General features: G+C 42.3%; 1 protein-coding gene across 2 annotated transcripts in view; it reads left to right on the top strand.

Moving 5' to 3' along the window:
* Window positions 1–13789, top strand: part of khdrbs2 (KH domain containing, RNA binding, signal transduction associated 2) — a 565375-nt gene extending 551586 nt beyond the window's left edge. For both annotated transcript variants that reach the window (XR_009514410.1, XR_009514409.1), the window contains 2 exons: window positions 11254–12111; window positions 12833–13789. The gene's annotated coding sequence lies outside the window, so the exon portion shown is untranslated. The remainder of the gene's footprint in view (window positions 1–11253; window positions 12112–12832) is intronic.
* The last annotated feature ends 653 nt before the right edge of the window (window positions 13790–14442 follow it).

Genomic DNA, 14442 nt, shown 5'->3' with positions numbered 1-14442 from the left:
TTAGTCGTCTCAAAATGAATGCTAACGTTGTTTTTGCCTTCCTTACCACCAACTCAAACTGCAAGTTAACCCTCAGGAAATCCTGCACAAGGACCCCCAAGTCACTTTGCATCTCTGATTTTTGTATTTTCTCCCCATTTTGGAAAGGATCCATGCCTTTATTCCTTCTACCAAAGGGCATGACCTTGCACTTCCTGCACTATATTCCATCTGCCACTTCTCTGCCCATTCCACTAATTTGTCTCAGTCCTTCTACAGACACCCTGCTTCCTCAGCATTACCAGCCCCTCCACCTAGCTTTGTGTCATCCGCAAACATGGCACAAAGCCATCAATTCTTTCGTCCACATCACTGACATATGACATGAAAAGATGCCGTCCTAAAACCAACCCCTATGGAGCACCATTAGTCACCTGCAGCCAGCCAGAAAAGGACCTTTTTATTCCCACTCATTGCCTCCAGCCAGTCAGCCAATCTTCTATCCATGCTAGTAACTTTCCTGTATTACCATGGGCTCTTATCTTGTTAAGCAACTCATGTGCAGTACCTTATCAAAGGCCTTCTGAAAATCCAAATAAACAACATCCACTGAATTTCTTTTGTCTATTCTGCCTATTACTTCCTCAAAGAATTAAAACAGATCTGTGAGGCAAGATGTCCCCCTTCAAGAAACCATGCTGACTTTGACATCTTTTGAACTACTGAAGTCAGGCTAACTGGCTTTTTTTTTTTGGGGGGGGGTGATATTTGCAATTTTCCAGTCTTCCAGAAACATTCCAGAATCTAGTGATTCATGAAAGATCATTCCTAGTCCCTCTACAATCTCTTAGCTACCTCTTTCAGAATCCTGGGGTGTAGTCCATCTGGCCCAGGTGACTTATCCACCTTTAGACCTTTCAGCTTCCCAAGCACCTTCTCCTTAGTAATAGCAACACACTCACTTCTGCCGCCTGACAGTTTTGCAATTCTGACATTCTGCTAATGTATTCCACAGTGAAAACTGCTACAAAATACTTACTAAATTCCTCCTCCATTTCTTTGTCTGGCCATTACTACCTCTCCAGCATTATTTTCCCGTGGTCAGGTATCCACTCTCATCTCTCTTTCACTCATTAGATATCTGAAAAAACTTTGGTATCCTCTTTTATATTATTGTCTAGCTTACCTTCATATTTCTCCGTTTCTCTTTTTGGCTTTTTATTTGCCTTCTGTTGGTTTTAAAAGCTTCCCTATCTTCTACCTTGCCGCTAATTCTTGCTTCATTATATGCCCTCTCTTTTGCTTTTATACTGTCTTTGGCTTCCCTTGCCAGCCACAGTTGCCTCATCCTCCTTTTAAAATACTTATTCATCTTCCGTGCACCTTCTGAATTGCTCACAGAAACACCAGTCATTGCTGTTCTGCCATCATCCCAGCTATTGTCCCCTTCCAATCCAATTTGGCCAGCTCCTCCCTCATGTCCCTCTAATTCTGTTTGCTCCACTGTAATACTGATACATTCAATTTTAGCTTCTTCTCAAATTGCTGAATGATTTCTATCATATTGTGATCACTGCTTCCCCAGAGTTCCTTTACCTTAACCTCCCTAATCAAATTTGGTTTATTACACAACAGCTAATCCAGAATTGCTGTTCCCTTCGTTGGCTCAACCACAAGCTGCTCTAAAAAGCCATCTTATAGACATTCTACAAACCCCCTCTCTTGGGTTCCAGCACCAATCTGATTTTCCCAATCTACCTGCATATTAAAATCCAAAATATTCCCCTTTTTACAAGCCTTTTCTATCTCCCGTTATAGTTGTAGCTCACATTCTGTCTGCTGTTTGGAGCCCTATATCGTATATAAATCTCATTGGGGCCTTTTTACACTTGTAGTTTCGTAACTCTACCCACAAAGATTTTACATCTTCTGATCATATCTCACCTCTTTCTAAGGTTCTGATTTAATTATTTTATAAACAGAGCCACCCCAGCCCCTGCAATTCTCTGCCTACTTGCTTATCCTTTTGATACAATGTGTACTCCTGGACATTAAGCTTCCAATTATGATCTTCTTTCAGCCATGACTCAGCATTGTACCTGCCATTCTTTGACTGCCATGCAAGATCACCTACCTTATTCCGAATGCTGTGACCGTGGAATGGTGCCAGATGGGGTGGTTTGAGTGTCTCAGAAACTGATGATCTCCTGGGATTTTCACACACAATAGTCTCTAGATTTTAAAGAGAGTGGTGCAAGAAACAAAAAACATCCAGTGAGCAGCAGTTCTATGGGTGAAAATGCTTTGTTAATGAGAGAGGTCAGAGGAGAATGGCCGGTATGGTTCGAGCTGACAGGAAGGAGACAGTAACTCAAATAACTATGTGTTACAACAATGACCTGCAGAACAACAATTCTAAATGCACAACACATTGAACCTTGAATTAGCTACAGCAGCAGAAGAACACCTGAACATATACTCAGCAGCCACTTTATTAGGTGCAGGACCTACCTAATAAAGGGGCTACTGAGTGTATACCACATGTGATCATTGAAAAACAGAATACAAAGACTCTTTGTCTGAATCTGCGCAGATTATGCCTGATCGAAATGCTTCCAGCATTTTTGGTTTTTATTTGTATTACACACAATGCTTTCTGTGATTCTGTCTACTGAAGATGGATGTTTTTTACCCCCAGCTATTTTTCTTTTCTTTGTAGGTTCTTCACAAGATGATGACCCAGGCTAGAGTAGCCCTGTGACCAGGGACACTGGATAAAGGATTCCATCAAGTACTCATCTCAGATCACTGCAGTGGTAGAAGTGAAATTGGTTTATTATTGTCACATGTACTGAGGTACAGTAAAAAGCTTGTTTTCTGTATTGTTCATAAAGATCAATTCATGACACAATGCACTGGAGTAATGACGATAACAACACAGAATAAAGTGCAACAGTACAGAGAAAGTGCAGTGCAAGATTGTAACAAGGTAAATTGTGAGGTCAGGAGCCCATGGTTTATTAAGGAACCAATCACTAGTTTCATAACAGTGGGGTAAGAAGCTGTCCTTGAGCTGGTGGTACATCCTTTCAGGCTTTTGTATCTTCTGCTCAGTAGGGGAGGGGAGATTGGAGAATGTCTGGAAGCTTACTGAATGACCTTCAATCAAAGGAGGGTATAGAACAGTGACATCAGTCTGTGAACTGATCATGTGTCCATGGGCACCAAGGTAGCTTAGCTGTTAATGTGATGCTATTACAGCTCCAAATTTGGCATCTTCTCTAAGAGTCTCAACAGCTTCCCCATGGAATGCGTGGGTTTTGTCCAGCCCCTCTGGTTTCCTCCCACAGTCCTAATACGTACTGTTAATTGGCTATTGTAGTGTGATTAGGTTAGGGCTATCGGGGTTGCTGGGCAGTATAGTTTGAAAGGCCAGAAGGGCTTATTCCACACTGTATCTCTAAATACATAAATAAGTGGTGTAGCCCCACCTCCTGCTTTGACTTGATTGACAGGGACAAGATATCAGGTTCTACCTCGGTTTCAGCCAACAGCATCACACATTACTTCCTCTACAGTTCTCGGGGAAATTTTTTCAATGTGGAACTTCATAAACTGTTTTCAAAACAGACAAGCTCAAGAACAACAATTTGATTTTATATTTTAAACGTAGTAGTTCCTTCTGAAAGGTGCTCCATCAAATCACATAAGGAGCTAGCAGATATGACACAAAAAGCTGGAACTATGAGATAGTCTGTAGTGGATGCAGGGAAGGTCGAGCGGCTCAGGGAAGAATCCTGAATTTGGACAGCTGGAGACCAGAAACACAAAAGATTCCACAGGTATTTGAATTCCAAAATAATATACACATAAAGTGCTGGAGGAACTCAGCAGGTAGGCCAGAGTCTATGGAGAGAAATATAGTGTTGATGTTTTGGGTTGAGACCCTTTATCAGGACTGGAAAAGAAAAGAGAAGAAGCCAGTTCACAGAGGGGGAGCAGTGAGAGAGGGCCTCACTGAACTCCAGTCAAGGAGATTTAAACTTCTTCAGGGTAGACACACCTTGAAGGAACTTTACAATGGAGCAGCAAGTCATGAACACAAGAGAATCTACAGATGCTGGAAATCCATGTTAACACACACAATATGTAGAGAAATAAACAGTCTAGGTTTCCAACTGCAAACAAAAGGAAATCTGCAGATGCTGGAAATCTGAACAACACACACAAAATGCTGGGGGTTCTCAGCAGGCCAGGCAGATCTACGGAAAAGGGTACAATCGACATATCAGGCCAAGACCCTTCAGCAGGGCTGGTGATGAGTCTCGGCCAGTGGCTGGACCAGGTGCCCAGTGAAATGCAGAAAGACTCGTTTTTTCCATAGTAATACACACAAAATGCTAGAGGAATTCAGTAGTCCAGGCAGCATCTATGGAAAAGAGTACAATTAACTTCTCAGGCCAAGTGGTGCTGGAAATTCTGTGAACCCTGTATAATTTTTTCAAGTCCAAAAACTAGATAAAGGGAATCCAGTTACATAAATAACACAAAAACAGTATGCTTGTTCATTTAATTTTTGAGAAAAATTATCTAATATTACTTGTATTTGTTGGAAAAACTATGTGAACCTCTGGGGTAATGCCTTCTACAAAAGCTATTGGTGTTCCAATCAACAAGATGACATTGGAGGTGTGGGTTGTAGAGGCACACTGCCCTATCAAAAAGACACACAAATTCAGGTTACTAACAGCCTGCTTCTCTCAGGAAAGATCTGCTTATGAGCACCATGTCTCAAAACAACTTTCAGAAGACCTTAGAAGAAGAATTGTAGAGAAGCATGAAGCTGGAAAAGGGTACAAAAGCATCTCTCAAGATCTACTGTTCATCAGTCCACAGTAAGAGAAATTTTGTACAAATGGAAGAAATTCAAAGCTGTTGCTGCAATCCCTAGGAGTGGGCAACCTGCAAATATCACACCGAGAGCACAACTTGTAATGCTGAGGGAAGTGAAAAAGAATCCAAGAATAACAGCAGAAGTCCTGCAGAAATCTCTAGAACTTACTAAGGTCTCCAGTCATGTGTCCACACGAAGGAAAGCACTGAACAAGAATGGTGTTCATGGAAGGACACCACTACTCAAAAACAAGCATTGCTACACAACTCAAGCTTGCAAAATACTACCTGGATATTCCACAATGCTTCTGGGACAATGTTCTGTGGACAGATGATACAAAAGTTGAAATTCTTGGTAGAAATGAATACTGCTATGTTCGGAGAATAAAGGGCACTGCACATCAACGCCAAAACCAAACCCAACTGTGAAGCAAGGAGCAACATGGTTTGGGCCTGGACATCTTGCATTCATTGAGGGAACAAAGAATCCAAATTGTATTAAGACATTTTACAGGATAATGTCAGGGTAGCAGTCCATTACTTGAAGCTTAATAGAAGTTGAATAATGCAACAACACGAGGATCCAAAAGGCAAGAGTAAATCAACAACAGAATGGTTTAAAAAGATAATTTGTGTTTTGGAATGGCCAAGTCAAAGTCCTGACCTTAATCCTATAGAAATGTTGTGGAAGGACCTGAAGCAAGCAGTAAGGAGGCCCACCAATGCCCCAGAATTGAAACAGTTTGGTAAGAAGGAATGGGCTAAAATTCCTCCAAGCCAATGTGCAGGACTGATCAAGAGTTACCAGAAACACTTGGTTAAAGTTATTGCTATACAAGGGGGTCAATCCAGTTGCTGAAAGCAAAGGTTTACATGCTTTTCCCAGAAAATATATGTAATATTGGATCATTTTCTCAATAAATAAATGAACAAGTATAATGCTTTTTGTGTTATTTAATTGTTTTTTCTTTATATAGTTTTAGCACTTAAGTGAAGATCTGCTCATATCTTAGGTCATATTTATGCAAATATACAGAAAATTCTAAAGGCTTCACAAGCTTTCTAGCACCATTCTACGGAAAGGAATCAGGAACATCGAAGGGTCTGGGCCAAGACATCGGCTCATTATTCCTTTCCATAGATGCTGCCTGACCTCCTGAGTTCATCCAGCATTTTGAACATAGAACATAACAGCAAAGTAGAGGCCCTTCAGCCCACAATGTTGTGCAGACCCTTAAGCCCTGCCTCCCATATAACCCCCCACCTTAAATTCCTCCATATACCTGTCTAGTAGTCTCTTAAATTTCACTAGTGTATCTGCCTCCACCACTGACTCAGGCAGTGCATTCCACACACCAACCACTCTCTGAGTGAAAAACCTTCCTCTAATATCCCCCTTGAACTTCCCTCCCCTTACCTTAAAGCCATATCCTCTTGTACTGAGCAATGGTGCACTGGGGAAGAGGCGGTAGCTATCTACTCTATCTATTCCTCTTAATATCTTATATAACTCTATCATGTCTTCTCTCAGCCTCCTTCTCTCCAGAGAATAAAGCTAGCTCCTTTAATCTCTGATCATAATCCATACTCTCTATACCAGGCAGCATCTTGGTAAATCTCCTGTGTACCCTTTCCAATGCTTCCACATCCTTCCTATAGTGAGGTGACCAGAACTGGACACAGTACTCCAAGTGTGGCCTAACCAGAGTTTTATAGAGCTGCATCATTACCCCGCGACTCTTAATCTCTATCCCTCGACTTATGAAAGCTAACACCCCAGAAGCTTTCTTAAACACCCTATCTACCTGTGAAGCAACTTTCAGGGGGCTGTGGACATGTATCCCAGAGCCCTCTGCTCCTCCACATTCCCAAGTAACTTGCCATTTACTTTGTACTCTGCCTTGGAGTTTGTCCTTCCAAAGTGTACCACCTCACACTTCTCTGGGTTGAACTCCATCTGCCACTTCTCAGCCCAGTTCTGCATCCTATCAATGTCTGTCTGCAATCTTCGACAATCCTCAACACTATCCACAACACCACCAAACTTTGTGTCATCTGCAAACTTGCCAACCCACCCTTCTACCCACCCTTCTTTTGTTAATAAAAGTCACAAAAAGTAGAGGTCCCAAAACCGATCCTTGTGGGACACCACTAGTCACAACCCTCCAATCTGAATGTACTCCCTCCACCACAACCCTCTGCTTTCTGCAGGCAAGCCAATTCTGAATCTACCTGGCCAAACTTCCCTGGATCCCATGTCTTCTGACTTTCTGAATAAGCCTACCATGTGGTACCTTGTTAAATGCCTTACTAAAATCCATGTAGATCACATCCACTGCACTACCGTCATCTATATGCCTGATCACCACTTCAAAGAACTCTATCAGGCTTGTTAGACACGATCTGTCCTTCACAAAGCCATGCTGACTGTCCCTGATCAGACCATGATTCTCTAAATGCCTATAGATTCCATCTCTAAGAATCTTTTCCAACAGCTTTCCCACCACAGATGTAAGGCTCACTGGTCTATAATTACCCGGTCTATCCCTACTACTTCTTTTGAACAAGGGGACAACATTTGCCTCCCTCCAATCCTCCGGTACCATTCCTGTGGACAACGAGGATATAAGGATCCTAGACAGACTCAGCAATCTCTTCCCTCGCCTTGTGGAGCAGCCTGGGGAATATTCCATCAGGCCCCAGGGACTTATCCATCCTAATGTATTTTAACAACTCCAAAACCTCTTCTCCCTTAATATCAACATGCTCCAGGACATCAACCTCAATCATATTGTCCTCACCATCAAGTTCCCTCTCAGTGGTGAATACCGAAGAGAAGTATTCATTGAGGACCTCGATCACTTTCACAGCCTCCAGGCACATCTTCCCACTTTTATCTCTAATCGGTCCTACCATCACTCCTGCCATCCTTTTGTTCTTCACATAATTAAAGAATGCCTTAGGGTTCCACATGGAAGGTTAGTTAAGAAGGTTCAGTCGTTAGGTATTAATGCTGGAGTAATAAAATGGATTCAACAGTGGCTAGATGGGAGATGCCAGAGAGTAGTGGTGGATAATTGTTTATCGGGATGGAGGCCGTTGACTAGCGGGGTGCCTCAGGGATCTGTTTTGGGCCCAGTGTTGTTTGTAATATACATAAATGATCTGGATGATGGGGTGGTAAATTGGATTAGTAAGTATGCCGATGATACTAAGGTAGGAGGTGTTGTGGATAATGAGGTAGATTTTCAAAGCTTGCAGGGAGATTTATGCCGGTTAGAAGAATGGGCTGAACGTTGGCAGATGGAGTTTAATGCTGAGAAGTGTGAGGTTCTACATTTTGGCAGGAATAATCCAAATAGAACATACAGAGTAAATGGTAGGGCATTGAGGAATGCAGAGGAACAGAGAGATCTAGGAATAACTGTGCATAGTTCCCTGAAAGTGGAGTCTCATGTAGATAGGGTGGTGAAGAGGGCTTTTGGAACGCTGGCCTTTATAAATCAAAGCATTGAGTACAGAAGTTGGGATGTAATGCTAAAGTTGTACAAGGCATTGGTAAGGCCAAATTTGGAATATTGTGTGCAGTTCTGGTCACCGAATTATAGGAAAGATATCAATAAATTAGAGAGAGTGCAGAGACGATTTACTAGGATGTTACCAGGGTTTCAGCAATTAAGTTACAGAGAAAGGTTGAACAAGTTAGGTCTCTATTCATTGGAGCGTAGAAGGTTGAGGGGGGATTTGATCGAGGTATTTAAAATTTTGAGAGGGATAGATAGAGTTGATGTGAACAGGCTGTTTCCATTGAGAGTAGGGGAGATTCAAACTAGAGGACATGATTTGAGAGATAGGGGGCAGAAGTTTAAGGGAAACACGAGGGGGTATTTCTTTACTCAAAGAGTGATAGCTGTGTGGAATGAGCTTCCTGTAGAAGTAGTAGAGGCCAGTTCAGTTGTGTCATTTAAGGTAAAATTGGATAGGTATATGGACAGGAAAGGAGTGGAGGGTTATGGGCTGAGTGCGGGTAGGTGGGACTAGGTGAGATTAAGGGTTCGGCACGGACTAAGAGGGCCAAGATGGCCTGTTTCCGTGCTGTGATTGTTATATGGTTTTCCTTTACCCTACTTTCCAAGGCCTTCTCACACCCCCTTCTTGCTCTCCTCAGCCCCATCTTAAGCTCCTTTCTTGCTACCCTATATTCCTCAATAGACCCATCTGATCCTTGCTTCCTAACTCTCATGTATGTTGCCTTCTTCCACCTGACTAGGTTCTCCACTTCACTTGTCACCCATGGTTCCTTCATCCTACCATTCTTTATCTCCCTCACTGGGATAAATTTATCCCTAACATCCTGCAAGAGATCCTTAAACTTCGACTATATGTCCATAGTACATTGCCCTGCAAAAACATCATCCCAATTCACACCCGCAAGTTCTAGCGTTATAGCCTCATAATTTTCCCTTCCCCAATTAAAAATTTTCCTGTCCTCTCTGATTCTATCCTTTTCCATGATAATGTTAAAGGCCAGGGGGCCATGGCCACTGTTCCCCAAATGCTCACCTGACCTGTGATCTGTGACCTAACGCAGTTCATTACCTAATACTAGATCTAGTATGGCATTCCCCCTAGTCGGCCTGTCAACATACTGTGACAGGAATCCGCCTTGGACACACTTAACAAACTCTGCCCCATCTAAACCATTGGAACTAATCAGGTGCCAATCAATATTAGGGAGGTTAAAGTCACCCATGATAACAATCCTGTTATTTTTGCACCTTTCCAAAATCTGCCTCCCAATCTGCTCCTTGGTATCTCTGCTGCTTGTGTCTATTATTCTGGATTTCCAGCATTTGCAGAATTTCTTGTGTTTATGATTCACTTTTTCACGTCTGTACTCTGAAATACTTTACAGCTAATAAGCTGTTTTTTAAAGTGTGGCCATTATTGGAATGTTGGGAACCTGGCAGCCAGTTAGTGCACATGGTAATCAAAGGTCTTAATGATAGATGTTGAAGGATTATTCAGGACACTAGGGGTGCCCCTTCTCCTCCATTAAATGCCCTCCCACCATCTGCCCTCCTTCCTTCTGTTGCCTATAATTTTTGGTGTCCAGTCCACCCATTACCCCAGGGAATCCCTGCACTACCTTGGAATCCAGTCGAACAAAATTTCTGTTTACAAATGGTGCTCCTCGATTTCAAATCTTTCTCAGCCTCTTCACACTGTATCTGTGACCTCCACCACTCTGACAATCCTCTAATCCCACCAGTTTTTCCACGTTCTTCTGTGCCCTCATTGCTGAGACCCTTCTGTCCCCATAAGCTGCTCTGACTTTACACCGATCTCTTCCTCAAAACCAGGCAATGCTGGAAATACTCTGCAGATGAGGCGACATTCACTCGGAGTTATGCAACATGGAAACAGGCTCCTGGGCCCAACTCATCCGTGGTGACCAAGGTGTCTACCAGAGCTGGCCCTTTTACCATAACCCCTAAACCTCTCCGTGTACCTGGCTTATTCACCTTGTAATTATACCCTCTGCTGCCACTCACTTCTCCCAGCAGCTCACACATCATCCATGAGAGGTGACACAGACAACTTTTCAAATTGAAGATCCATCATCAGAACTTAGGAGACAAAACATGCAAACTCTCTGATGAATATTTTCTGCATTTGCTGCTTATATGTTAGATTCCCAGCATCTGAAGTTTTTCAATTCCCTCTACCTTTAACATATTCTTTAAAAGCTTCCTCATTAAATAAGCAACACACACAAAATGCTGGAGGGACTATGAAGGCAAAAAGAAACAGTTGGCTTTCCCATAAGACCATAAGATATAGGTGCAGAATTAGGTCATTTGGCCCATCGAGTCTGCTCCACAATTTCATTATGACTGATCAATTTCCCTCTCAGCACCAATCTCATGCATTCTCCACATATCCCTTCATGCCAGAAGGAAAAATAAATCAGCCACGATTAACTGGAGGAGCAGACTTATGGGCCAAATAATATACAATTATATAACAATTACAGCACGGAAACAGGCCATCTCGGCCCTTCTAGTCCATGGCAAACGCTTACTCTCACCTAGTCCCACCTACCTGCACTCAGCCCATAATCCTCCGTTCCTTTCCTGTCCATATACCTATCCAATTTTTTTTTTTAAATGACAATATTGAACTTGCATCTACCACTTCTACTGGAAGCTCCAGTTCCCTCCCACCTTCCAAAGGCTTGCGGGTCAAGGTTAGTAAGCTTTGAGCGTGCTATGTTGGCGCAGAAAACATGGTAACACTTGCATGATGGCTCCAGCAAATTCTTGGACCGTGTTGGTTGTTGACGCAAAATGGTGCAATTCACTATGTTTCAATTTACAGGTGACAAAGCTCATCTTTTTTACCTCTCTCTCCTTCTGGTGGAGGTTCTCCTACAAAGTAGGACCTCAGGATTTGCAACTAATAATCATGAAAGAGCAGCAAAATATTTCCAACTTGGATGGAAACACCAGGTATTCCTAGACACTGGTAGAGTTAATGGCATCCTGGGTCTGTACCCCTCAATAATTCTTCCCCTCTGCTGCCAGATTTCTGAATGAACAATGAACATTGTACACCATCTTATTATTTTTCCCTCCCTTTTTCCATTATGTGTGTGTATGTGTATCATTGTAATTTATAGTGTTTTCTTTAGTGCACTGTACTGCCGCCACAAAGCAGCAAGTTTCATGACATTTTGTCAGTGATAGTAAACCTGATTCTGGTCCCCTGATCAAAATTCCCATCCCTCCCTTAGCAGCTTCAGCCAGAATAATCCTTGTCCTTTGTAAATAGGAACTCTGTGATAAAAATGATGATGATCATGGCAATAGTACTAGTAACAACGCGTGCTGTTACAGGGAAGCTTTTTGAAGAAGGAACACTACAAATGGGTTGAGTTATATAAAAAGTAAACAGCACAGATAAAGGTCATTTTGTCCTTTGAGCCTAAAATGATGAATGTGCTCCACATGAGCCCTTCCCAATAATCTTTATCTAACTCCATCAGCATAACAATGTTTTATACTTCCCATTTATCTAGTCTTTTATTAAATCTAGGTACACGTTCAACAATGTTTTGAAGTTTTGAAAATTACATGTTTTGAAGTGTCCCCCGAAGATAAAGGTTACAGATCTTGTAGAAGGGTCACGACCAAAACGTCAACTGTTTATTAACTTCAATAGATGCTGTCTGACCTGGTGAGTTCCTTCAGCATTTTGTGTGTGTTGCTTTGGATTTCCAGCAGCTGCAGACTTTTTCATGTTTAAGGTTACAGATTAGCTTCACTTATCACCTGTACATCGAAACATTCAATGGAATGTTCGTGTCGCTGACCAACACAATTCATAAGCATCAACATAGCATGTCCACAGCTTATTACCCTAACCCGTATGCCTTGGAACTGTGGGAGGAAACTGGAGCACCCAGAGGAAGCCCACATGGTAATGGGGGGGATCCTGTGAACTCCTTACAGAGAACGGAAGGATTTGAACCTTGATCGTCCGATTGCTGGCTCTGTAATGCCAAACGCTACACTACCATGCTGCCCCAATATGATACATCTCACCTGCATTCATCCCATCAAACAATTTCATAAACTTCAGCACTCTATTGGTTCATGGTTCCATTTGCTGTATTAAACTCATTCTTCACTTTAAACAGACTTGCTATAAACTGATTATGCCTCAGGTTATTTTCTTCCTGTCCATGGGAATGCATTATGAATACTGTTCATTTTATCCACTGCTTCTTAGCTTTCTCCCATGAACATCAGTGTATTCAACACCTATGACTTTAGCTTTCTAAGGGCTTTTTCTCATTCTGTAACTACAACAAGGGCAATTCAATGAAATCACATTGTTGGCAACTTTAAGCTGTTTCTTGCCTTGCTCAGCTGACTATTGTGTTTAATTGGTGTAGGGAAAGAGAGAAGCTACGGTAAGAGGAAGAGGGACAGAGTGAAAAAGAAAAACAGCCAATTATATATTGGAAAGTTGGAGCACTGAATCCCTTGTGAAAGGCAGAACTATATAGGCACAACTAACAACAGAATCCAGAGAGAAGAGGAGCTAAGGCATTCCCAGAAGAAAGCAGGAATGTGAAAGCCTTTTATTACTATATTGCAATGTTACAAGTGCAACAACACAGAGAAGCAGGCTGTATAAAGAACAGAACACAGGATGGGATGCCAAACACCGTAGCTACCATCTTGGAAACCAACTCACCAAATATGGCAGTGGCCAGCTAATCTTTTGTTTTGCTGATTGGCTTTGCATATGGTCAAGTTGGTAACAGTTAAATGTAATCTCATGCTGTTGGTCATACATTCATTGGCCATTTTATTAGATACCTCATGTGCCTAATAAAGTGGCACTGAGTGTCCTTTCATGGACTTCTGCTGCTGTAGCCCATCTGCTTCAGAGTTTGACATGTTGTGCATTTGCAGATGCTCTTCTGCATACCGCTGTTGTAGCACATGGTTATTTCAAAACTTTCATCTTCCTGTCAGCCTGAACCAGTCTGGCCATTCTCCTCTGACCTCTTACAACAACAAGGTGTTTCGCCCACAAAACTGCTGCTCACCAGATGTTTGTTTGTTTTTCACACTATTCTCTGTAAACTTTAGAGACTGGTGTGTGTGACAATCCTGGGAGATCAGCAGCTTCTGAGATACTCAAACCACCCTATCTGGCACCAACAGTCATTCCACGGTCAAAAATCGCTGAGATCACATTTCTTTCCCATTCTGATATTTGGTCTGAACAACAACTGAACCTCTTGATCATGTCTGCATGCTTTATGCTGCCTTGTGAATAGCTGATTAGATGTTTGTATTAACAAGCAGGTGTACCTAATAAAGTGGCCATTGTGTGTTCATCTTGAGCTACGTTTTACCCTTGCTGCTGGGCAAAGAAGTGCTGCTGGTTCAAAGCAGCAATCCTGGGATTTAGAATCACTAATCAGATAAAGGTTTTCCTCTTACATTGTGATGGGTGAAGCGATGTACCAACAAGGTAGGGCTGCTGCCACATGCAAAGAGCTATTTGAAGACACCAGTAAGAGCTGAGTATCCAGTGGGGGCAAGGTGAGTAAGCTGCCCCAGAACGGGCAGAGACAAGCTCTTCACTAGAGGTGGTATATCTCCCTGGATACACCATTGTCATCTGGCTGTACAAATATAACCAAGTGAAGCAACTTTCCTCTGAACCACAGTGCACCCCACAAAATATCTATGACACAGAGCACATAAGCCAAAATATTACCATAAATATTACCATAAATCAGTAAAATATATATCAGATAAATAGTGTATCGTGCGGAGCCCAGGTAAACAGTATACAACTCACTGCCTTAGTGATGAGATCTGGATGGTGGTATTCATTAGTCTCACAGCCTGAGGGAAGAAGCTGTTACCCAGTCTTGCAGTCCTGGCCCTGATGGTAGTGGGTGAAGGATTGTGGGATGGGTGGTAGGGATTATCCATGTTCTTTCAGGCCCTTCATCTACAACGCTCCCAGTAAACGTCACAA

Source organism: Hypanus sabinus, chromosome 10, assembly GCF_030144855.1.
Source record: "Hypanus sabinus isolate sHypSab1 chromosome 10, sHypSab1.hap1, whole genome shotgun sequence".
In the NCBI taxonomy this organism is placed as follows: domain Eukaryota; kingdom Metazoa; phylum Chordata; class Chondrichthyes; order Myliobatiformes; family Dasyatidae; genus Hypanus; species Hypanus sabinus.
This window is presented reverse-complemented; position numbering and strand designations above follow the sequence as displayed.